The sequence below is a fragment of the Halictus rubicundus genome, chromosome 14 (genome assembly GCF_050948215.1).
Source record: "Halictus rubicundus isolate RS-2024b chromosome 14, iyHalRubi1_principal, whole genome shotgun sequence".
NCBI classification, from domain to species: Eukaryota; Metazoa; Arthropoda; class Insecta; order Hymenoptera; family Halictidae; genus Halictus; species Halictus rubicundus.
In genome coordinates, this window is record NC_135162.1 from 3,488,337 (window position 1) to 3,511,567 (window position 23,231).

The 23,231-nt window shown below is 33.3% G+C and overlaps 1 protein-coding gene and 1 long non-coding RNA gene across 5 annotated transcripts in view; one reads left to right on the forward strand and one right to left on the reverse strand.

Moving 5' to 3' along the window:
• Window positions 1–23,231, reverse strand: part of LOC143360934 (uncharacterized) — a 175,682-nt gene that overhangs the window by 77,390 nt on the left and 75,061 nt on the right. The gene's annotated exons all lie outside the window — the stretch shown is intronic.
• The window catches only part of LOC143360924 (uncharacterized), a 333,702-nt gene that overhangs the window by 1,425 nt on the left and 309,046 nt on the right, over window positions 1–23,231 (forward strand). For 3 of the 4 annotated variants that reach the window (XR_013083372.1, XM_076800123.1, XM_076800125.1), the window contains exon 2: window positions 841–1,110. The gene's annotated coding sequence lies outside the window, so the exon portion shown is untranslated. Of the gene's footprint in view, window positions 1–310; window positions 333–840; window positions 1,111–23,231 lie in introns of those variants that run through there. The other variant, XM_076800124.1, reaches the window with a different exon arrangement.

Sequence of the window (23,231 nt, forward strand, 5' to 3'; positions counted from 1 at the left end):
CTGGGTCAACATAGACCCGGACACCGTCGTTGGAGGATTAAACGTCTCTCTGATATTATTTATTTAAATTATACGTTTATACCAACCATTGATTTTACAATTTTTGTTTCTTTTCGAAATTCGGCAGCGGTCGGACGTTCGTATTTCGCGTTTGTATTTCGCACTCTCGCATGCGGTGCACGATACTGCGACGCACGTATTGTTAAAACTTTTTATTGGTTCGCGAGCGAAGGCAAACATTTCCTTTTCACTTGATAACAGCCGTTCATTATAAATTATTCTCCATTTCCTTTTTTTTCTTTTTCGGAACGCGCAACAGATTTCAGTTTCGCGTAAGTAGACGAAAGTACCAAATGTGAAATCATTAAATCGTGATATTTTTAATTTACGATTACTGAGATTGTAAAAATACATCAACAGAGAACTATTTAACAAATTTATTTCTTTTGATATCTATTTTTAAAACATGGTTAAAAATTTGGATGGGCACGTTTTTGTTGTCTTCATAAAGTAACGTAAAGTAGTCATTATTAGAGTTACTATTATTATTACTATTTTCTTAAATACTTGCACATTTATAATTAATCTCTCATAAAAACTGCTGTCGATGCTTTCACAGAATATATAGTTTCTCTCATTGTAATATACACTTACTGAAAGCGACCGCAAATTAATTGGATCACTTTATTATCTCGAATGAAAAAATAATTGGTCCGCCATCCCTCGTATTCGTGACTGTTTTTGATTCAGTGTTTTTCGCTGCCGCGCGAGATAAACAATTCGAATCAATCGAATGCTGCGACACACGAGGCGTTCATCGTAAATTTCCCTTGACTTTAGCACTTGCTGTAATTTTAAAAGACGAATGACCTTCTATTATCGCCCGTACTATAGACTGGTAGCATCATAACTGGTGAGTGGTCGCGCACAGAATAGTTGCCAGTGAATAGAACAGTCGTCTGGGAAAGCATTCTGTACGAAACCGATGCGGTGGTGCTTGTAAACTGACTTTCATTTTTTTCCGGGAGCCTCGTCCCCGTTTCCGATCTTGGCAGAGCAGCTTTCAAAAGGACAAAAGTGTCTCCGCCGGATTTCGATTCGTCGTCGACGGTAAGTTTTTTCGTCGAGCTCCTCCTGTTCGTTTGCCTCTATTTTTCCCTTCGTGAATATTTCAAGTTGGAATCGAACCGCTTTGACGTGCAGTCGAATATCCACGAATTACGCGATCAATAGCACGTTTTTATTCGGCTCGTTAATCCGTGTAGTATTTCGCTAAGCGGTTCTGCAACCTATTTAGTTCTTTTCTTCCGATTCAAAGTAACCTGATTGGGTAAATTATACGGACGATAATGCAGAGCTACAATTAGTTCTTTTCGATAATGTTTTCAGCCTAGATGTCTCACAGCGTTAAAATCGCTTTATAAAACATACACGATCATAGTTGCTAGAATTTTTGTCTTAATGAAAACATAGGGTAAGGGACCCAATTACTGTGGGGATACCAATTACTATGCCTATATTAATTATACTTATCGTTAAAGCATAATGAATATTAAAAAAGAGATATATAACATATTAACTGATTTTAATGAAAAATTTAATATTTCTTTCGTAAATATTCATTATGATTTAAGAATAAGTGTAATTAATATAAGGGTTCAAATTTCTAAATTATCTTTTTATGCTTTTTCAGGGGTATTTTGTTACCAGTATACAGGGGATGGAATATTTTTTATTTTTTGTAAAATGTTGATAATATTATTAGTAGTTGTAATTGGTTATTTTTATATAAGTTTATTCAATTATTGTACTTATATAATTACTGAATATGATAAATTAATTTTTATATTTTATAAGATAATTTGTAACAACTAGATTTCATTAGTAAAATTATTTATCTAAATTTTTCAAAATTTATATTGGAATATGATAAATTTAATGAAAAATGATTAGATAAAATATGAGAAGCTAATATAAACAAAATTATTTATTCCACAGTAATTGGGTCCCTTACTCCAAATGTTCCGAATATGTACGTTGGAGCATTAAATAAAACAACGTTCATAAAATTAAATTGATTTTTTTGTGCGACATATACGACACAGGTGCGTTTGTCGGACAGGAATGACGCTGGTATCGATCGCGTTAAACAGGAATGCAGTTATGGTTAAGAAATTAGGTGTCCTTTGTAGGTTCCGTGTTTTGCGGCAAATCACCGCTCGTAATTACACGGGCGTCGATTTTTTTCCTCGCAGGAAGGAATGATCGTCCGCGCTTTTATAATACCGCTCTTTCAGTCGCAATCGACTACAAAGCACACGGAAAGTGCGCAAGCAGTATATCTGTGCGTTTCGTACGTATTCACTGGAAAGCAATTGGCCGAATTTCGAGCTCTTCCTTTCAACGCTTTTAACGTCTTCAGTCCGTCATTTCTCTGTCGTGAATAATTGACATTCGCCGTGTTCTAGTCCTCGTAAAAGAAAAGTAGGTCCGCAGGCGACGCGGAGCGACGGTATACAGAGAATCATTTTTTTTTTCTTGCATAAATGAATACACATTATGCATACTTACACGAATGTGGAAACATAATGGATTATAACAATATCGATTCGGTTTATTTATGAGATAAATGCCATATGGCCGCGCATATGTTTCACCCGCATATCTGATAAACGGTAACGAATGATACACACGACAGAATTTCAAGCAGTGTCGTATCAGACTCCGTGAAAATATACGATTCGTTTTCTTCCCGGTCGCATACTTCAGATTTATCTATAATGAAACGAATTTTCGTATTCAACGTTTTATTTCTGTCGAATTTTCCACTCTCTATGGCAACGGTTCTCAAACCGGGTGCCGCAAGTACGCCACAATTTGTGGTCCAGAAAGGTGCCGCGAAATATTGAATTGTTTATCTGCGAAAAGCCAACTATTTAGTCTCTATAAATATCTGAATCTCTAAATCTAAAACAAATAATAATAATAATAATGATAATAATGATTGGGCGCCGTGAATTTTGTTACAAAATAAGATGAAATACAAAAAATAAAAGTTTGACAATCACTGCTCTATAACACATATTTACCAGATGAAAAATTTTCAATACGTTCCCAGATAAAAAAAGTTGTAAAAAGCAATCTTTTCAAATTTTTTCAAAGAAAATTTTTCCACATCACCTACTAAACTAATCCTTCTAACTTGTCGAAAAAATTAAAATCATTTGGTGCAATCTTCAAAAAGTTATCATCTTTTTAAAAGTGTCCGATCATAACAGAGAGTGAATGTATACATAATCAATACGATACGAGGAATTGTTACGTGTTGTCGTATAAAATTTGTAGTAACTGTGCGATAGAACGATAGTAAACATACTATAGAATAAAAATATAGCTCAGGAAAAAAATGAAAGTATTTAGTATAATTTTTCAACGTGTACGGCCGAGCGTTACATTTTAATATTTTCTGGAGTGTATTTAATGGAGAGTATTTAATTTACATTAAGAATCGACTAAAGTGGAGTAATTTTTAATGAAACTCGAAATTCATATCTACTAACAAAATATATTTAATAAATCATAAGAGAATTTATTCGCATATTTTCAGTAAATACATACAGTGGATTCAAAAAGTATTTGAACACTAAATATTCTCGGCAAATTGCCTATATTTAAACTGTGATAATTTCGTGAAAAATAATCTTAAATAAACTTTCCCGTGTTGTTATGGTATCGAACATCAATTGCAAGTAATCATCCCCTTTCGCTTCACATAACATATGAAGTGAAAAATAATTATGAATAACAATTTCATTTCGAGAAAACAATCACGCAGTTAATATAAATCAGTTAGTATTATAGAAGATCTGATTTGGGGGAGTTCCCCTGGTGTCGGACAACTTAATGCTTTTCTTAAATAAATAAGAAAATATAATATTTTTTGTTTTTATCCTACGTCGTCCAAAAGTTAACAATATTAGAAGTCAAAATAAAGTGAAAAGTAATCAACATTTCCGTGATAGTTAACTTAAATTAACATTATTCTTTGGTCATATGATTTTAAGAAATCATAAAGTGTGCCCTAACAACGGACACATTATAAATGACTACTTTTAAAAATTCCTTCTTCAAAATCAGACATTTGAAGAACAGCAGAACTAGTTTGAAATCAATACAGTGTTTACTCGATATATGTCCCAAATATCTCGCCGATAAAAATCCCAAAACTCTCCCCACTGCCGCGGGGTACAGCCTGTGAGGGGCCAAGAAGCTTCGCTATCATTCTCTACGTTTGGCAGCGTATCAGAGAATAGTATCTTCTAGCCGATATATACCCCTGGGTAGGCCCGTATTGAGGACATATGTCGTGTGAACACTGTCCTTCTATCAATAAAATCACTAGTACTTAAATTAATGTTTCATCGAGAGGGCCGAGCTTGATTCGTGTCCTACATTTAATTTATGATTAATTGATGAATTGATTAAACATTTATTTGTAAAAACGACGCTTATAACCTTCTGCTTTTATCGTCGCGTGAAAGCTCTTATGTATGATCAATTCGAGAATTGATTACTAACAGCAGCGTATGTTTGCTTTGTATTATGAAATTACATCCAGGAACATAAGCGTGATCACTTTAATTTTAATGAATTAATTGAGAGAGAGAGAAAAGTTTAAAGCGATAAATTAAATAGCTCACGCGGGCAAAGTACACAAATACAAGGCCAATTTATTCAACGCATTAGCATACACTTGCTACAGAAATAGTCTTTGACTTGTTTCATGATGCAAACGTTACTTTTGGTATACACATTTTTATACAGGGTGTCCCAGCTAACTTGACCACCTTGAATATCTCGCTTAGTGTTAGTAATAGAAAAAATCGTTATAGGACAATATTAACCTAACCGAAGGGGCAATATAATGATTCGGAAAAAACTTTTTTCAAGGTAATTTTTTTCTAGTTATCAAGGTCATCATTTTTTTTTTAATGGAACTATATATTTTTTTATCGCGATGTAATAGTAGGTGTGAAGACCTCTTGAATGACATATTATACAATGACCTTCGTGTGGCCTAGGGTATGAAAAATCCAAAAAGCATTACAGGTATTATCGGTGATTAATTTACTACCCTAATTGGTTTGGTGTTAATGGTACGCTAAATGGTAACAAATATGCCAATTTTTTAACTAAAGATATGTCTCACCTATTGGAAGAAATACCATTAGCTCAAAGGATCGGGATGTAGTATCAGCATGACGGATGTCCGGCACATAACTCAAGAATAGCCCGTTAAATATTAGACGAGAAGTTTCATCAAAGTTGGATTGGGCGAGGCGCAAACGTTTTATCGAATCCGTGGTCTAGTATTGTTTATGAACATGTTCCAACAACAGCCGAAGATATGAAGATGCGTATTAGAACTGCATGTTCCAATATTAGCACTGAAACTATTAGAAGAGCCAGAGAATCATTTATTTTCAAACATTTATTGAAATAGAGTAGTTCAATCAAACCAATTAGTGTATTAAATTAATCACTGATAATACCTATAGTGCTTTTTGGACTTTTCATACCCAAGGTCACACGAAGGTCATTGTATAATATGTCATTGAAGAGGTCTTCACCCCTACTATTACATCGCGATAAAAAAATTATATAGTTCCATTAAAAAAAAATTATGACCTTGATATCTAGAAAAAAATTACCTTGAAAAAGATTTTTCCGAATCATTATATTGCCCCTTCGGTTAGGTTAATATTGTTCTATAACGTTTTTTTCTATTATTAACACTAAGCGAGATAATCAAGGTGGTCAAGTTAGGTGGGACATCCTGTATACTACTACATACTAAAGTGCCGGGCACGTTTGCCTTAATTGAGGCAAAACCGTCCCCACCATAGCACCCACTGTCCCCTTCCAGTAAACGCCGCGCCGTTCTTCTACCGCGCTATTCCCCACGCCTCCGCTGCCTCGGACACTGGTAAGGAGTCGCCAGCAGTGTCGCCAGATCAAGACTTGTGTCCCCACTCTAACTTCCCCTTCTACCGCGCTATTCCCCACGCCTGCGCCGCGGCCCCTTCATGTGTCGCATTTCGTCTCTGTCGTGCATACTCCGGTACTGGCAGAGAGAGGGCAACACTTTTCCCCTCAATTCGGGCTTCATATGGCGACACTGGCACTGTTATCGTGGGGCAACGAAGACGCGAGACGCCGGCGAACTTGGCGAACTTGGCGAAAGAGAGGTTGGTGGGGGAAGCAAGCGTTTGAGGGGCCACAACCGTGCCCAGCACTGATATACAGTATACTTTCCTTTTTAAAACGCAGAATATATTTTACGTATAAAGTGAGTCATTCTGTTGCAATATGGAGTACATTTCGATAGCGGTATAAAAAATTTTAATGGTACTGAATACACTACTTTTAAATGTATATTCATTTAATTGTATACTTTGTTTATGTAGCTTGATTCTTCGGCACATCCCGCGCAAGAAAGTACTAGGGAATACGGTGTTGATAAAAACAATAATTTGAAAGATAGGATTATACAAAAATTGATTTACGTGAAATGTACGTCTATGCAGTCCTCGTTTGAAAGAAATATATTTACATTTTTAGACGCGTTACTGCTTCCACGAGAAACGTAATTTTTTTTCTGCTGCAACTTTTTTCTATCTCTAATTAAATTCTACACACGTATAAATCGTCCCAATTGCGTGACTTACCCTGTAGATTCGATTGTAGGATTATAAATATGTATAAGAGATTCTACCTACAACAATAATGAAAGTTCAGAGTTCAAAATTTGTCCGCCTCGCATGCAGTTAAGTGCCACACTGATTGCGTTCACTACTAATTGCTTACACTTATGTAAATAGTAGCAAATATTGAAATACACGTATAACACTGTATGCTTTCTGCTATGATTTGACGTAATGGGCGGTTAGAGTGTACTCGTATAACTATCGAGAAATAAATAATGTACATCGATATTTGTCCGCATCATTTCAACGATCAATACGTTTTTTGTTTCAGAAATGTTTAACCGTTTAAGTGTTTTATTTTATTTTGAAAGTGTGTGTCTGTGCGCATAAATAATTAAGTACGCAGATAAAAGCAAAGTGCAGTTACTAAAGTTGAAATAAATTTTATAGTGTCAAATTTATTCAATTGTCTTTTGTTGCAAAATTTATATTTCAAAGAACCATTAGTGTTATTTACAGAATTTAAAATTTGAAGACAGAAAATATTGGCTAAAGTTCCGAAAATCGGTCACATCTGGTTGAGCTGAAATTTGCTAAATAGGTTCGTTTTGCATTAAAAATATGTTTCCCAAAAGGATTTTTGGCGACTTGAAAATTTTTTTATCATACTAATATCATTTTCTACCTTATTGGACACTCGCTACAGCGAATTCTGCCCTTTTTAATTTACGGAACACGTGTTTTAGGACGGAGCCCTTCCCCCTTGCATCCGTCCCCACCCGAAACCTGACCCAGACCAACAAAAATTAGTCGGTAAGGTAGAAGATGATACTAATATGATAAAATTCTTTTCGAGTTCCTAAAATTCCTTTTGGGAAACATGTTTTTAATGCAAAATGAGGCTATATATAAAATTTAAACTCAATCTGATTTGACCGATTTTCAGGACTTCAGCCAAAATATTTGTATACTAAGTAAGCAGTTTGGAGAATAAAAATTAGGCACTAAGTGATTTATTTTCAATCTTACACTTTTAACGATTTATAAGAATCGTTTATTGGTTATCGAAACGCAAAAAGCAGTTAAAATTTGTTAGACCGGTGCTATTATTAGAATAAGGAAGGAAAGAACAAAGCTAAAAATAATTGAAAGAAAAATCAACCATACTAGCAAATTCATGTATCCCTATAACTTATGATTACGGCATATTGAAAGGCATATAAAAAAGGAGGTCTACACCACTAATGGGCAAATGATGCTTGATATTGATTGATGCGGTGACGAAAACCAGCCAAATACTATGAGTCCGAAGTGATCAAAATGAAGCCCACGAACTCCGTTACGATTATTGGTGTACACTTGGAAACAACGACACAGTGAGATAGTAAAACTGCAGTAACATAAACGAAATTACAGAGAGCATTTGCGGAACCGAGTCAGTTAAAGTCGTTGGGTCTAGAATTGTCCTGAAATTGTTTAAAAATTTCATCTTATAACATACCGATAGTGTGCTTTTTACAAAAACAAGAGAGCGGTTCAAATATAAGTAACCCATTTTGTTACAATGAAAATAAAAATTCTGCTTTATGTATAAGAATGTATAATTAATAGCTTAATATTGTTTTTAGAAAAAATAAAAAAGTAATATTTTTTAACTGTATATATGTCCCATGTACGTCCTTGCTACGTTCTGTAAATGTAGGAAGGATTTTTAGAACGTTCTCTGAACATTGTACAGAACGTTTACAGAAAGTTTATAAAACGTTTAAAAACCTGACTTCTTCAAAGGCTTACATTAAACGTTTTCCGAACGTTTAACATTACTAAACAATGTTTATATGTAAGAGTAAATTGGAAACTTTAATACAAACACATAGATTAGGTGCATACTACGATATAATCACATATACATATAACACTAATACACTTTACATATACATGGTGACCGGTTTTAATCTATAAATGCAAATTACTCGTACACTATGTATAACATAAAAAAAATAGTTCAGATAAGAAGTAAATGGTTTCGAGGGGCTACAATTTGGTGTAAATCGTTTTTTTTTTTTGTAGATGAAAAATATTTTTAAATGGAATCGTATATTTTCGAATGCACTAATCGATGCAACTCGTTATTCTCCACAAAATAGTATAAAACTATTTATATAAAAAAAAAATCATCAGTTCAGGAGATATTCTGACCAAAACGTTGGAACTGGGATTGCGGACGTTCTAGGGATGTGCGAAATGGACGTAGGACATTCGGACATACACCGGGTCTAAAGCGGATGTCCTATGGATGTACGGTGTTACATGCAGTGAAATTGTCGATTAGGGTCCTCCCCTCCGATTTCAGTATCCTAATAAGGTTCGACAGGAATTTTCTAAAATTAGCTTCTAAAAATGTATTTCTTATCGAAAAATACATACTACCAGTAGGAGAAGTTTTCGCATATCTTTAAAAATATAACAACTTCCAAAAATGAGTTTATACATACATCCTGTGTGTGTTTTAAATGTTAGAAGCATTAATTTACTAACTGATGCGTATGCAAATTTTCGGAAAATGGTAGTTGGTTTGGATTTTTACAACTTGCTTATCTGTGCTTTTAATGAAAATTGCAAAAATATGATTTGTAGATTTGTCAGGTATATGTAGATATAAGTTCTTTCCTGGAAAGGAAAATACCGATATATTTACATGGAAATAGTCTGTCACTCTTTCACAGTGTTACAGCGTCACCAAAACAATTGAATAGAAGCCTCAAATAAGGGTCTGTGTTATATGTATAATACATGCAACGTAGACTCTTATTCGAGGTTTCCATTCAATTAACAAAACACAGTGTCTTCGATAGTTGTCCAAAACACGGGTCTAGCCAGAGACAATTATCTGCTAGAAGATACTATTCTTTGATTCATTGTCGAACGTAGAAAAGGACAGTAAAGCTCGAGAGGCCTCGGTCGCCGAAGAGTGTAAACATAATACGATTATGTTGGTTGAAGTCCCACAAAAAAATAATGAAAACTAAAGAGATTTTGTTATTGGATTGCTAGTGGTCTCACACACTCTATTTACACTCCTGGGCGACCGAGGCCTCTCGAGCTTCTTGGCCCCTCACGGAGTATATTCCGCGGTAGTGGGGATAGTTCTGGGACAATTCTAGGCTAGATACTTGGGACATTTATCGAGTAGAGACTGTACTGCCTAGCAATGAAATTCTCTAGCCAGTTTGTGAACTTGACCGACAAACTAGAGCGAACTACGTAATTTCATGATGGAAGGTAAACGTGAATCGATTTCGATCCAAAATGCAATGAAAATGACAGAGCATTCGTCTTCTACTTCAGTCGAGAAGTCCTCCCTCTTGCTGTTTATTCACTTGATCATTTAATACTTTACATCATTAACACTTTACATCATTTAATAGACTCGCGTATTAAACCAGTTGACATATGAATAAGTTTTTAAGCAATTTATTTGTTTATATATGTAGAAATATTTTTATCACAATGGCATACAAAAAATGCCAGAGATTCGTATAACGTAATAAATAATTATAATAACAACGAATATTTCCTGTCATTATTTTTAATGAAATTTTTTAAAATTTATGATATGATAATATGTTTTATTTATATACAATGAATTTATTTCTATACTTAATACGTGCTGAAAATTTTAACACAAGTAACGGACACTGCAAGTTTTAAAAATATTTATTATGTCGAGTCATAAATAATTTCCGTTTCACTATATCAATTTTATTTATCATTGAAATAAGAAACAGTTGTATCTTAATTAACACGTTAACAAGTTGAGTAAAATCAATTTATTTAATTAAACAAAAACTGGAAAGTTAAGATTTATGCTGTGTTCTTTTAAAACTTATAGATAATAAGTTTCGCGTCATCGAAATATGGGCGACAGGCAATTAGATAACTGTAATATTATAAGCCTGCTATTGGGATAGTAAATGTATCATAAAAATTTGTTCCTATAAACTGAAATTATTTATGACTCCACCTAATTTATTACAGTTATAGAAGAATTGCGTTTTTTAGTATTCTCAACCGCATATAACTCGTGACAACATTATCGAATTTTATTGAAATTTTTAATATAATCTACATAAGATGTCCTACCTTACTTCAGTCTCCTAAATATCTTATTTACTTTTTATGATAGGCAAAATGTCGAAAGGTAAAAATATGTGGTTTGAGTTGACAAACCTAATTATAAACAAATAATTTTTGAAGGTAATTGTTTTCGAAATTTCAAGGTTATCGCAGTTTTTTTAAGGGGCTACATAGTTTTGTTATCGCGATATGATAGCTAAAATCAAGGCAAATCCAATAATCTATAAAACTATGACCTTCAAATGACCTAGTGTACAAGAGATTCATAATAAGGTTGAGTAATGGATAAAAATAGCGAAACAATAACAGGGATTGAAAGATTAATGAAGGAAAAATTAATTTGTTACGATAAATGTCCAAATTTTGTGTGTATATTTTTTATTTATTAATTTAATAAATAATTTATCAAGTTAATATCAGTGAGCAAATTATAACATGGATTCTAGTTATCACTCATAAATAATTTGACCAATGGTTTACCAAAACGGAATTGGATGTATAAAAGAATCTTTTAAAAAGTACTTTCCATTACAGTTTTTTAAAATGAAGTTCAAAGGCGCGACATTACATGGCATTGATAAACGGTTTGTCATTTCATTTCCGTTACGATAAACGCTGTAGGCTAGCAGATTCAAACCTTTCTTTATAGTTCCGTGGAATTTACTGCCCCTTTGTATCGTTACGACCAAGAATAGAAATAGCCGACAATAACAGACGTATTGCAAATTATAAACGAGCACGGCTGGTCTTATTTAGAAGCACATGTGTCCGAATGGTTTCTAAATTTGATTTTCTTCAAAATGAAATACTTTATGAATGACTGAAATCGAATTGTCTTCTGAATTAAAATTTGGATATACATTTCCAAATTGCATTTGTCGTAAATGAATGTATATTGTTCATTAACGATAAATATTTTGTTACAGTTGGATACGAGTTTATTGCAATTCATTCTACTATTAAAAAGAGTTACAAAACATTGATTTTCATACCGTATTAAAAAAAAACGTGTGTATCTTTTATAAAGTCGTATTGACACGACAATAGTATGGGAGTAAAAAACTTGCACCTAATTACTAGTTACGCAGTATTAACACGTACACTACCTTGATTTATTTCGGTAACAGTTTTTACAGAATTCTATGGAATGCAACATATCTTCTTACAAAATATGAAAAAATATGACCATAGGAAACAACATGAATATGTACTTTCAATACCATGTTATACGGCAGTGATGGGCACCTATGCCTGCCGCAGGCAAAACACTTCTTATCTAGTGGTTTAATGGTGTCATTGTAATGGTGTTGTTGGTGTCAGTTGAATTCTTCATAATGCCATCGTCACGTTCCTTATCGAAACCAGGAACAATCTTCTATTTTACCAACGATAAAGAAGTATACAGCGAGGTATAAGAATAAGTAAACAATGGATTATGTGCTTGCCACATAAAAACATTGGCACAGAGTTTATGCTTTCATCACATTTTTGTGGAGAAACAAAAAATAAGCGAAATAATTTCTACTCAATTATATGATTTTTCCATTTACCTTTAGGCATTATAATTCTTCCGTCAAGAAATTAACAGTCTTAGAACTTCATTTTTAAGTAATATTATATCTGCCTAATAAAAAATCATTATTACGCTATTCCCTTCTTTCACTAAAGAAATTATTGTCCTACACACTTTGTTTGTGTAGTTGATTTACTCCTTGGCGGGTTGAGCTACGATTTTGTACCCACCCTGTACAGGTTCTTAGCCCCTTTTATATAATCTGGCGAAAGAATATATTGACATTTTCTTGAAATTTGAACTGTTTTTCTTTATGCGATGACTTCTTCGGATTTACCTCGACGACTCTGTGTACGACTAGACAATATGGTGGTCGTGACCAAATTTTTCAACTGTAATGTTTGTTTGTCAGAACAAAGGTATACATGTTATCAAGCAATCAAGACCTAACTGTTAATGCGACCTTTATAAATCAACAATATAAACAAAAAAATGACTCCATTCCGTGAACTATGTGACATCAGTGTACAATGTCATTTTGGATTTTTCTCCGAACAGCTAGGCTAAATTGCATTGCTTTTTGCTGTCGTGCGTTTATAAATCGATGCACAAAGTATGAACACTCACCGTGACACGAACCTTATGGGATGACCTAATATAACGACGTTATCGGTAAGATAATGGAAAAGTGTGATCAATATAGCATGTCCGGTAACAAGTGGGAAAAGATTTAAGGATGGCTGGAAACTATGAAAGACAAAAAAAAATAGAGACGAATATGAATAAGAATATAAATTTGATTATTTTCGGGATAGAATTTGTTTTTAACAAACACTATCATCTTACCTTTACAAAAGACATTAAAAATCTCCTTACATCTGAGCATAAGCATTACACAGACATTTTACCATTGACAGTTTTACTTTTTTGATACATCCATCTGTTGCTTGGACATGATAGAATCTTTGTTCGACTGTCTTATGAAATACAGTGGTTACTCGATAAATGTCTACAACATGGGTCTGGCGAGGGACATATATCGGATAGGAGAAACTATTCTTTGATCCACGCCGAACGTAGAAAAGGACAGCGAAACTTCTTGGCCCCTGAGGGGTATAGCCCGCGACAGTGGGGATGGTTCTGGGACTTTTATCGGTTAGATATTTGGGACATATATGGAGTAAAGACTTCTTATGACGTTTTCAATGTAAAAAATCTATTAAGGGATGAAAGCAATTTTTATTTAACTTCTGCTGCCAATAATCGTTGCAAAACATTCTATTTCGCATAAAGATAATTTCTCTAATCCAGTAACCCGAATCATATTAACTGTCAGAATCTAGCTAATGAATTTAAATACCTTGCGATTTTACATGCAATTAATTCTACATTTAATGTGATTATTTTACGATCGCCGTAATGAGTGCTAGACTGTCGGGGAACACATTTAACGATTCTATCGTTACCAACTGTAGCACTCGTATAATGTTTGTCATTCCACAGGTCGGGCTAAAATGGAATATATTTGGTTGTTAAATATCAGCTGATAGCACTTTCGACAAAATGTCAAAGTTCATACAAAATTTGTATCTGCTGTAACGATCAAATGTGCAGAAATATTAGTTCTTAATGTTGGAGATGAGTTCAATAATTATGAAACACACAAGTCTGTTTATAACTAGTTTAATAACAACAATGTAGATGATATATGAATGCAACACTTAATATCCTTCACACGGCGCGATCCTAACCTATATATCTCACTCTATGTACACTCTATTCAAACTCATTCCTACCAACTCATTCATACCAAACTCAACCGATACAAACAACCCAACACTCAATAGTATAGTAACCTGCCGAAGGATAACCATCATTTTCATATGAATATTTTAAGCTTGTGTCCAGAACATTTACGATTGCTCATTGATAATGTGCATTATCATAATTAACGGTCATGTAGATAAAAATCACCGTATTTTTCACTTTATGCAACTTCATAATAAATTCAATTACTGTACGTATTACGAAGACATTAAAAACATTTTGTTGTACACGCGCGTTCGTGTATATGTTCTTTTGTATAACAATTAGACAATTCGAGTTACTTTATATTTTCATTATTTTTATAATAATTTGAATGAACTTAATTTTACGTAACTGATGCTTATGTTAACTATAATACATGTATCTAGATTAGCAAATTGCAATGATTTAGAAAAGAAAAAATGTACAAACCTCAACAAAAGTTTACCTGTACAAAATGGGTTTCACAACATGTTTAAATGTAGAATCTATTTCTAACAAAAGTGTGTTTACGTACAATTGCATCAGTAAATACTCACAGCAATTCATTATATCATTATATCTTTGGAATATGCACGAATCTTCATCTCAAAGATACATTTCTGACATACAAATATATCTGAAAGACTGATTGTTTTGATATAACTTTCAACTCCCACGCAAACCAGACATGGAAATTATAACACAATATGATAGCAGCAAATGAGAATGTGGTAGAGAAGATGAAAGAATGCCAAACAATGATTGCAAAGGATGCTTTGACACGGAGCAAAATGTATGTAGCTGCACGAAACATTACCTGTGGAACTTTTGTATTATAAAGGAATTTTCAGAGTTTTTCAATCTCCCATGTATAGAGTATAAAGTTACGGAGTTATTGTAAAGCTATGGATTCAGAGAATGAATATATGCATGTACAACTATGGATAGATGATGATTTATAAAAAAATATACTTACTACCAAGTTGCTTATAATATTAAAATGAGCAAAAGTTGTGAAAGCAATTAAATTTTAGAAATACGTAAACTAAATTATTTTTCTTTTATGGTGATCACATTATTGTTCGTAAATTCGTAAGAAACATTTTTAACTTTCTTAAGTACAGTGTCTACTCGATAATTGTCCAAAACACGGGTCTGGCCAAGGACAATTATCTTTCTTTTCTTTCTTGGGTTTTTTCTTCAAATTGAATCATTTTCTAATTTAGTTTTCAAATTAATTTATCATTATTTGTAAAATTAAATTTATTCTTTAATAATTTAATTTACGATTCATTTTCAGTTTTATTAGCTTATTTTATTAATGCCCATCACACTCATCAATAATGTTAAAATTACTCGGTACGTAAATAAGTAACACTGTAGTGTGTCTTATCTGTTTTAAGTAGGTTAGTAGAACTACCTATGAAAATATAAATGAACTTTATAATTTTGTAACAAGTTCTGAAGTAAAGGAGAGGAAGCACGTTGAACCGCATAGAGTTAAAGAAGCAGAATTAGCATATAAATGATTGAAAACAACCTGAAATGCAATATATTTTAATCAAATTGAACATAATTTATATACAGTTATTCTAGGAAATTGGGTTTCAGCTGCGGTGAACGACGTATTCTTCTCTGCGTTGCCACCTTTGTAGACTCACTGAGGGTGGACTAATTCTATTCGGACCGTGAACCGTAGTTGCCAGATGAGGAGAGGGAGCACGAATTGAGGAGAAAAAGTTACCCCCTCTCTGCTAGTACCGGGTTAGTCACGTGACATTGTGACACATGCACGACAAAGACGGAACGCGTCATGTGATCGGGCCGTGGCAGAAGCATGGGGGAATAGCACGGTGGAAAAGGAAGTTGGAGTGGGGAAAAAGTCTTGATCTGGCGACTATGCTGTTAACGAACTTTTGGGTAGGGATGCATTTTTGTGAAAACATTTCAATAATCAAAAAACTGAATTTCACTACATTAAAACAATATTATTAATTTCTTTGAACCGAATTAGTGTAAATATTATGAATTTAATATTAATGTAAATAATACAGACAAACTGTGTGGAGCGCTTATAGGCTCTCAGTGTCACAAACGCAAAATTTCTAAGCGCCTATAGGCGCCCACAGTAGCCAAGGGGTTAACAGTGTTGCCAGATCAGGATTTGTGTCCCCACTCTAACTTTCCTCTCTACCGCGCTATTCCCCTTTTTTGGCAGCGTGCATCCCCACGCTTCAGCTACGCCCGGTTACGATCATGCATTAAATGACAGATTTTTACAATTTTTAAAATATGTACTACACCTCACAATTGGTTTTAAGTCTAAATATTCGGGTACAGTACATTGCCATATGGTCTTCTATTATTGTGGAATACTATCTCTGTATTTAGTAATTTAATACATGAAGTGATAAAGCTAAATTAGTTTCATGGTTCAAAACAAATTTCACATCCTCACTGTTGACGAAAATGTAAATAATCTTCACTTCTCGAGACGTAAATATATTCTGTTAACCCGTAAATTCGTGGGAATGTCGACTATTATACCTACTAGGGTAAGAGATCCAATTACTGCGCCTGTATTAATTATACGTATTTTTAAAGCATAATGAATATTAAAAAAGAGATATAATAACATATGTATTAACTGGTTTTAATGAAAAAAAATTTCATATCTTTTTTTAAATATTCATTATGCTTTAAAAATAAGTATAATTAATATAGGCGCAGTAATTGGTACCCCCACAATAATTGTGTTCCTTAACCTAGTGAATAGAATTTATTCTCAGTATAACCTAAATGCATTTAAATTGTTAGTCAAGTCAAACAAATAATTTTTTACAGGCAGTATTCTGTTTACTTTCCAAGGTATTCACGATCGTATAAATATTTACGTGACATTAAAGTGAATGAAGTCAATCCCTTTTTCCTAAAGATGTAACATTTCAAGCATAGAGACATCGACACAGGTATGCATAATATTTAAGAAAATTGCGCTGCCAGGTTTATCGATTTCCTATACCAACGGATAGTTAGTCTCTGTTCTTTTAAGACTTAATTTCCGACGTAGAAAATCGAAGTACTTGCTCGTTTTAATCTCAATGATTTTCTCACAGTGCTCATTTGTAAGAGCAATTTCACTATAGTAACAAGGCTTTCCAGCTAACTCTCTTTTACACACTATGAAATTAGCACTATTCTTCTTACAATTAGTGAACATCTTATAGTGTATTAAGCACGGAAAGAATTGTTTCAGATTTTAAACAGAAAATAAGAGATAAAAGATAATAATAGAACAAAATACAAAATTTGAGAAATTGTTAATTTAAAGAAGGGTTATAGATGTAATTTAATATTTAAATGTGAATTTTTTGGCAAATTATGGTGAACATTAGATAATACTAAACGAGTAAACAATTTAAATTTTACTATACCTACTTAATCTTTGATTATTCACTATTTGAAAGCGTGTTCTGGTTTTTATTTTCAAACAATCGACCTTTTTGCATTTTCTTTAAGTATAAGTGTTGTAGAATGGGTGTGCGCAAGGATTTGTTTGAATTCATAAGATTAACGTAGGCATAGACGTTTTAAAAATGCAACTTACATTTCATATGATTCACGTAGTTAACCATTTGCCTTGAAACTTTGGGAGAATCTTTAGCACACACCCTGCTATTGGATGAACCAAAACTTTTAAAATTCGTACCATTTTTTAACTTGCTAAAGGCAGAAAAATATTTTTAAAAATCAGTAATTTCAGTTAATTATTATGTAAGTAATTAACACTTTTTCTATTTACTTTGGTTCAGACCATTGCCACATTCATACCGATTAATATACTTGTCCATTTTTTCGCTTTCGATCAGCATATTTTTCAAAACATACTCTATAAAAAATTATGTAACTCTAAATCTAAAAAACTCTAAGTATTTCAAAAACCGAAAAATACGTGTGAAAAATTCTAATAAAAAAAGTTTAATAGTTCTCTCAGAAAAATTCTTAAAAATTGGTGAAGAAACGACTGTAAAAGTCAGAAAGCCCTCTTAAAAGCAACTCTTATTGTTAATTGAGATTTCCGTGTGTAAAAACTTGCTCCCAACATTTCACTAGCATTGAAGCTTACTTCATTAGGGGCTTGAAGGTACACTGATTCTGATGTGCATCGGAAAAGTACACTCCTTATATAACCTGTCTTCCATCGTTCCGGAACATTGATCAGCCAATCAGTTTAATTGATCAGCTGCTCGATTAAGATACGGGAGGAGGGTGTTCTAGATGGGGTTCGAGTGATAGCTCCCATCTCTGTTAATGTTGTCAGAGCTTTTTGTACTTTGTATTGTACCATTATATTTCTTTCTTACTTTGGTTTGTTATATTGTTTATTTGTAAGACGCGTTAAGTCTAAAGCATTAGCGGCCAGATATTTTATAAAATCTAATTACAGTATTTTAAGTCTACAGTGGCGGCCATATTCTTACGTACACTTCATATTTTAACTTTAAAACATGACTTATTTCTACGGAACTCAGATAGTAGTATCAACAATTTATTTCTAAGAGTGTTAGACCCTGATGTACATATCTGTAATAGAACTTTGACTTATTTCGAGAAAATAAGTATTTTGTAAATATTTTGTTGCGATCTGTCGGTCTTGTAGCGGACAACTGCTTACGTATGCTACTGTATCGCACAGCTAAGCCAAATGTAAACAATATTTACTAATATCTGCTGAGCAGTGTTTACAGTTAGACGTATTACAATAGTGCTGTGATGAGCAAAGGAAGAAATATCACGCCAGAACAGCGGCGATTAGTGCAACAGCTTCGGAAGGATGGAATGTCCTACCGACAGATTTCCGCAAAATTAGAAATATTCGTTATGGCTTGCCATCATTCTATACAACATATTAAACTTCATGGAACACCAGACAACGTTCCTCATAAAGCGAGACCTCGAAAAACTGATCAAAGAACTGATCGCAAGATTCACCGATTGTTTGAAGCGGACAGATTCAAAACTACAGTTGCCATCCACAATGAAGTATCAATAGATCTCCATGAAAACGTAAGTGTTAGAACTGTCCAGCGAAGACTTAATGAGTTTCAATTATACGGACGTGTTGCCAGAAAGAAACCGCTCATTTCAGAAAAAAATCGTCGGGCTAGGATTGCTTTCGCAAAAGAACTTTTAAACTGGGCGCCCCAGCAATGGTCCAGAGTAATTTTTACAGATGAATCGAAATTTAATCGATTTGGATCTGATGGTAAAGTATACGTGAGACGTCGCAAAGGAGAAGAATTTCATAAAAATTGAATTAAACCGACTGTAAAAGGTAGTGGTGGCTCGGTACTCGTTTGGGGGCCTATGGCAGTGAAAGGTACAGGTCCTATTCAGATCCTATCGGATCCTAGGATCCGGGGCCTATTCGGATAATTGAAATCATGGACAGATACGTGTATTTGGATATTATAAAAAATGTATTGCTACCATTCGCCGAAGAATACATGCCAAAAGAATGGATTTATCAAGCGGACAATGATCCAAAACATTCCGCAAAAGTGGTCAAGACATTCTTGAGTGACAATAATATTTACGTAATGAAGTGGCCAGCACAATCGGGACGCTGTGGATTGATGTCGACAAACATAAACCGAAAAATATTGATGAATTGTACACTATTGTACTTTATTGTAAAAATAAGGGTTTACATACGAAATATTAGTGTATTATAATTATGAGTTAAAGAAACATGTGAAAATATAGGTGTTTCGATGTGTACTTAACTATGTGTCCGCATAAAATTTGACACTTCAGTATAAAAATATAAAAAACTTTTTAATTACAGTAAATTAAGGAAAGCTATTTTGATATCTTATTACATATTTTGTAAACTTATAAAAAATATAATCGATTTACGTACACTTGTTTAACGTATAAGTGTACAGGAAATAATATTTAATTTTATTAACTGTACGTAAGTATATGGCCGCCAATGTACATACTGCAGATGGCATTGGCGTAGTAGTTTAGAACTAGATGTAGAATGCCACATATGTAAGTATAAATACAATTATATTTTATAATAAAAACCTACAGCTTTAAGAAATGCATGAAAAAATAATGTGAAAGCATTAAAAAATAATTTAGTAATATATACAGTATAATTTGTAATAAGAATAGTGGAAATTAACAAAATTTTAAATTATTAATTTATTTCTACTTCTAATTCTTACGAATTCTAAAATCAAATCTTTTGAATAAAATCCAGAAATAATAGGAAATCCCCTTTTTATTCAAGAAAATAAAAATACAACTCCCTTAAAAGGGACCATTCTAATAACACCTTTAAGTTTTCGGTGTTTCATCCAATCAATAGTTTTAATAAGTAGATGATAATCCAGCTGGTGCTCAAATAATAAGGACGCCTAACGAAAGACGTGCTTTCTAGTGTAGGACTAAGAATAGTCTTATTTTGTTGTTTTGGAACATATCGATTATGTACACAATCTCGTTTCAATTTTAATATACAAACCGTAATACCTACACGTTGAAATTAAATTTTGTTGTGAATTTTTTAGGTAACATTGTTGAAACTATACACTTTTAAATGGAAAGAACAAATACTTAATGATATAATTTTATTCATACTAAATAATGTCTCCAATATAACTCCTTTTCGTTGGAGATGAGTCCAATAATTATGAAACGCACAAGTCTGTTTATAATTAGTTTAATAACAATAACGTAAATGATGTATAAATGCAACACTCGATACGCTCTATACATATTCACTCAATATCTCTCACATGCGGCGATCCTAACCTATATCCCCTGTCAACTCTCACACTTCACACTCACTCTAGACTCTATTAAAACTAATTCATATCAACTCATTCATAGCAAACTCAACCGATACAAACAACCCAACACTTTTAAGATGTACGTAATGAAATTTTAAAACCTCAAGATATAAAGGAGACATTGAAAATTTCATTTCATTAATCAGAGATAGGCGAAATTGAAAAACTAAATTACGAATGAGAGCAATACCTAGAGATCTATTTAACCAAGAGTTCATACAAGATAATCTCTTCGTAAGTTTTTGTAGAATGCAGTACCATTCCAACGTTGTAATTAAAATTCTTATCGTTTTAAATGGAATTTGAAACTCTAGGGATTTCATACATGTGCTATGCAGATTGCTGCTATAACACAAGTACAATTACAACAAAAGCAATCTGATAGGTACGTAGGTGTGCAAACATTGAAATTGATTTAGTATGTAAATTTAAAATCAGAAATCGCAGTGAATGGAAAATGATTTGTAATACAGGTACTTGTAATATACGAAACGCATGATTAAAATAAGGTTCTTTTAGAGGTAAAAACAGAATAAAAACCCATAAAAACATTGACTGTAAACAAATAAAATCTGAGACATAAAAATTGAATGGAGCCAATTAAAATTGTACAATGCGGCATAATTTTATCCCCAATTTTTACATTACTTTATCGAACTACCGACTTTGGAAATATGGAATTTGTAATTTATGTAATGAAGAATTATAGCCAATGAAAAGTGATATTTTAATTAAACCATATGAAAATAAATAACGTTTTATTTCGATGATATTTGTAGTCTCACATATATTTGTACTGTGTAAAAGTAAATGTACAAAATATTTACATGCCGAACGTTGCATTTAAAATACACAGTGCACGCTGGAAACGCAAATGTCACTATCCGAGTCTATGTCCTGAACCTATGACATAGGTGACGGATACTGACAAGAAGGCTGAGAAAATGTCTTTCTCTGATACAATGTTGCACGTAGAAACGGACAGCGAAGCTCAATATATCGTATACCTGCGGTGGTGTGGGTAGTTCCAATGACTTTCAACCTCGAAGCTTGCACTAACTTACAATGGGAATTCACTGTATTTCGAAAAATTTCTAAAATATCCCAAAAATGTTGTACTTCCTTGGGAGGGATGATTCCTGAGGTCATTTGCAGTACATTTTTCCTTCGAGAAAATGTTCTCCGCGGCTTTGCTCAGGAGTTACGTTCTTATTGCGCAAAGACTTATGTGCGATGCTTGCTGATTACTGCTGGACACTTATTATTGAAAATCGGGATACCAGGAACAAGCGTCAAGCAAGGCGGAAACATTTTTAATTTGTTTACATCAGAAATAGGTGTTTTTGTATTTAATTTTCTTTATTAAGCATTTCCACAATGAAATGTGAATATAACTCGTATTTTTATAATCTTTTGTAATGATTGGCACCCAAAAAGACAAAAAAAAATGTATTTAATTAAGCGTAGTAAGCAAAGACATACTTGAGTGATACCAACGTAGGCTACGCATAGCGACGGCCCTGGCGAGTCGCGAAAAGGCTGCAATGGCCGTCTGGTGCGAATGCGTCGCGCACACGCTGTCAATTAACATTTTCTGATCCTTCTCGTACATTAAGGGAACCAAATACTTTTCGTGAATGGTTTCTTTACCAGAAATGTCTGTAGAATGCATTCCTGTATAGTAAATTCCTGCTAGATAAAGGATTTTTCACATAAATACAAAAATAGAGCGTACAAAGTACCCGCGTCGGCACATTTTCAAACTTTAACAAACATTTACAACTATTAGGAAGTACATAAAAATATAATTGACTATATGAATATGTAGAGGAGAGTCCCCTCTATCTCTTGACTCAAATCTGAACTTTCTCGCGTGTTTAGTTTTTGCGTAACACGTCGTTTCGTATCAAAATCGGGCATTTTTACAAAAACCAAAATTTTTCGAAAACGTTGCGCGATGGAGAAATTCTACTTTCAGATTGGGTTTTAGGATGACAAAGTGTATAAGAATCACCCAACAGGTATTGCAAAATTTTTTTGGTGTTGGACAGTGTAATTAAGGGTAACATGTATTAGGTACCTGAATAAATTTATGCCGATTTTTTGGTAAATAAATACTCCTGGTTTGAATAGAAAAATAAAGAATATTTTCCATCGTTAACTATACCCTTTTCGTACTTTCCACGTAATAAATGGATCTCGCGATAGAAGAAATTATGTGAA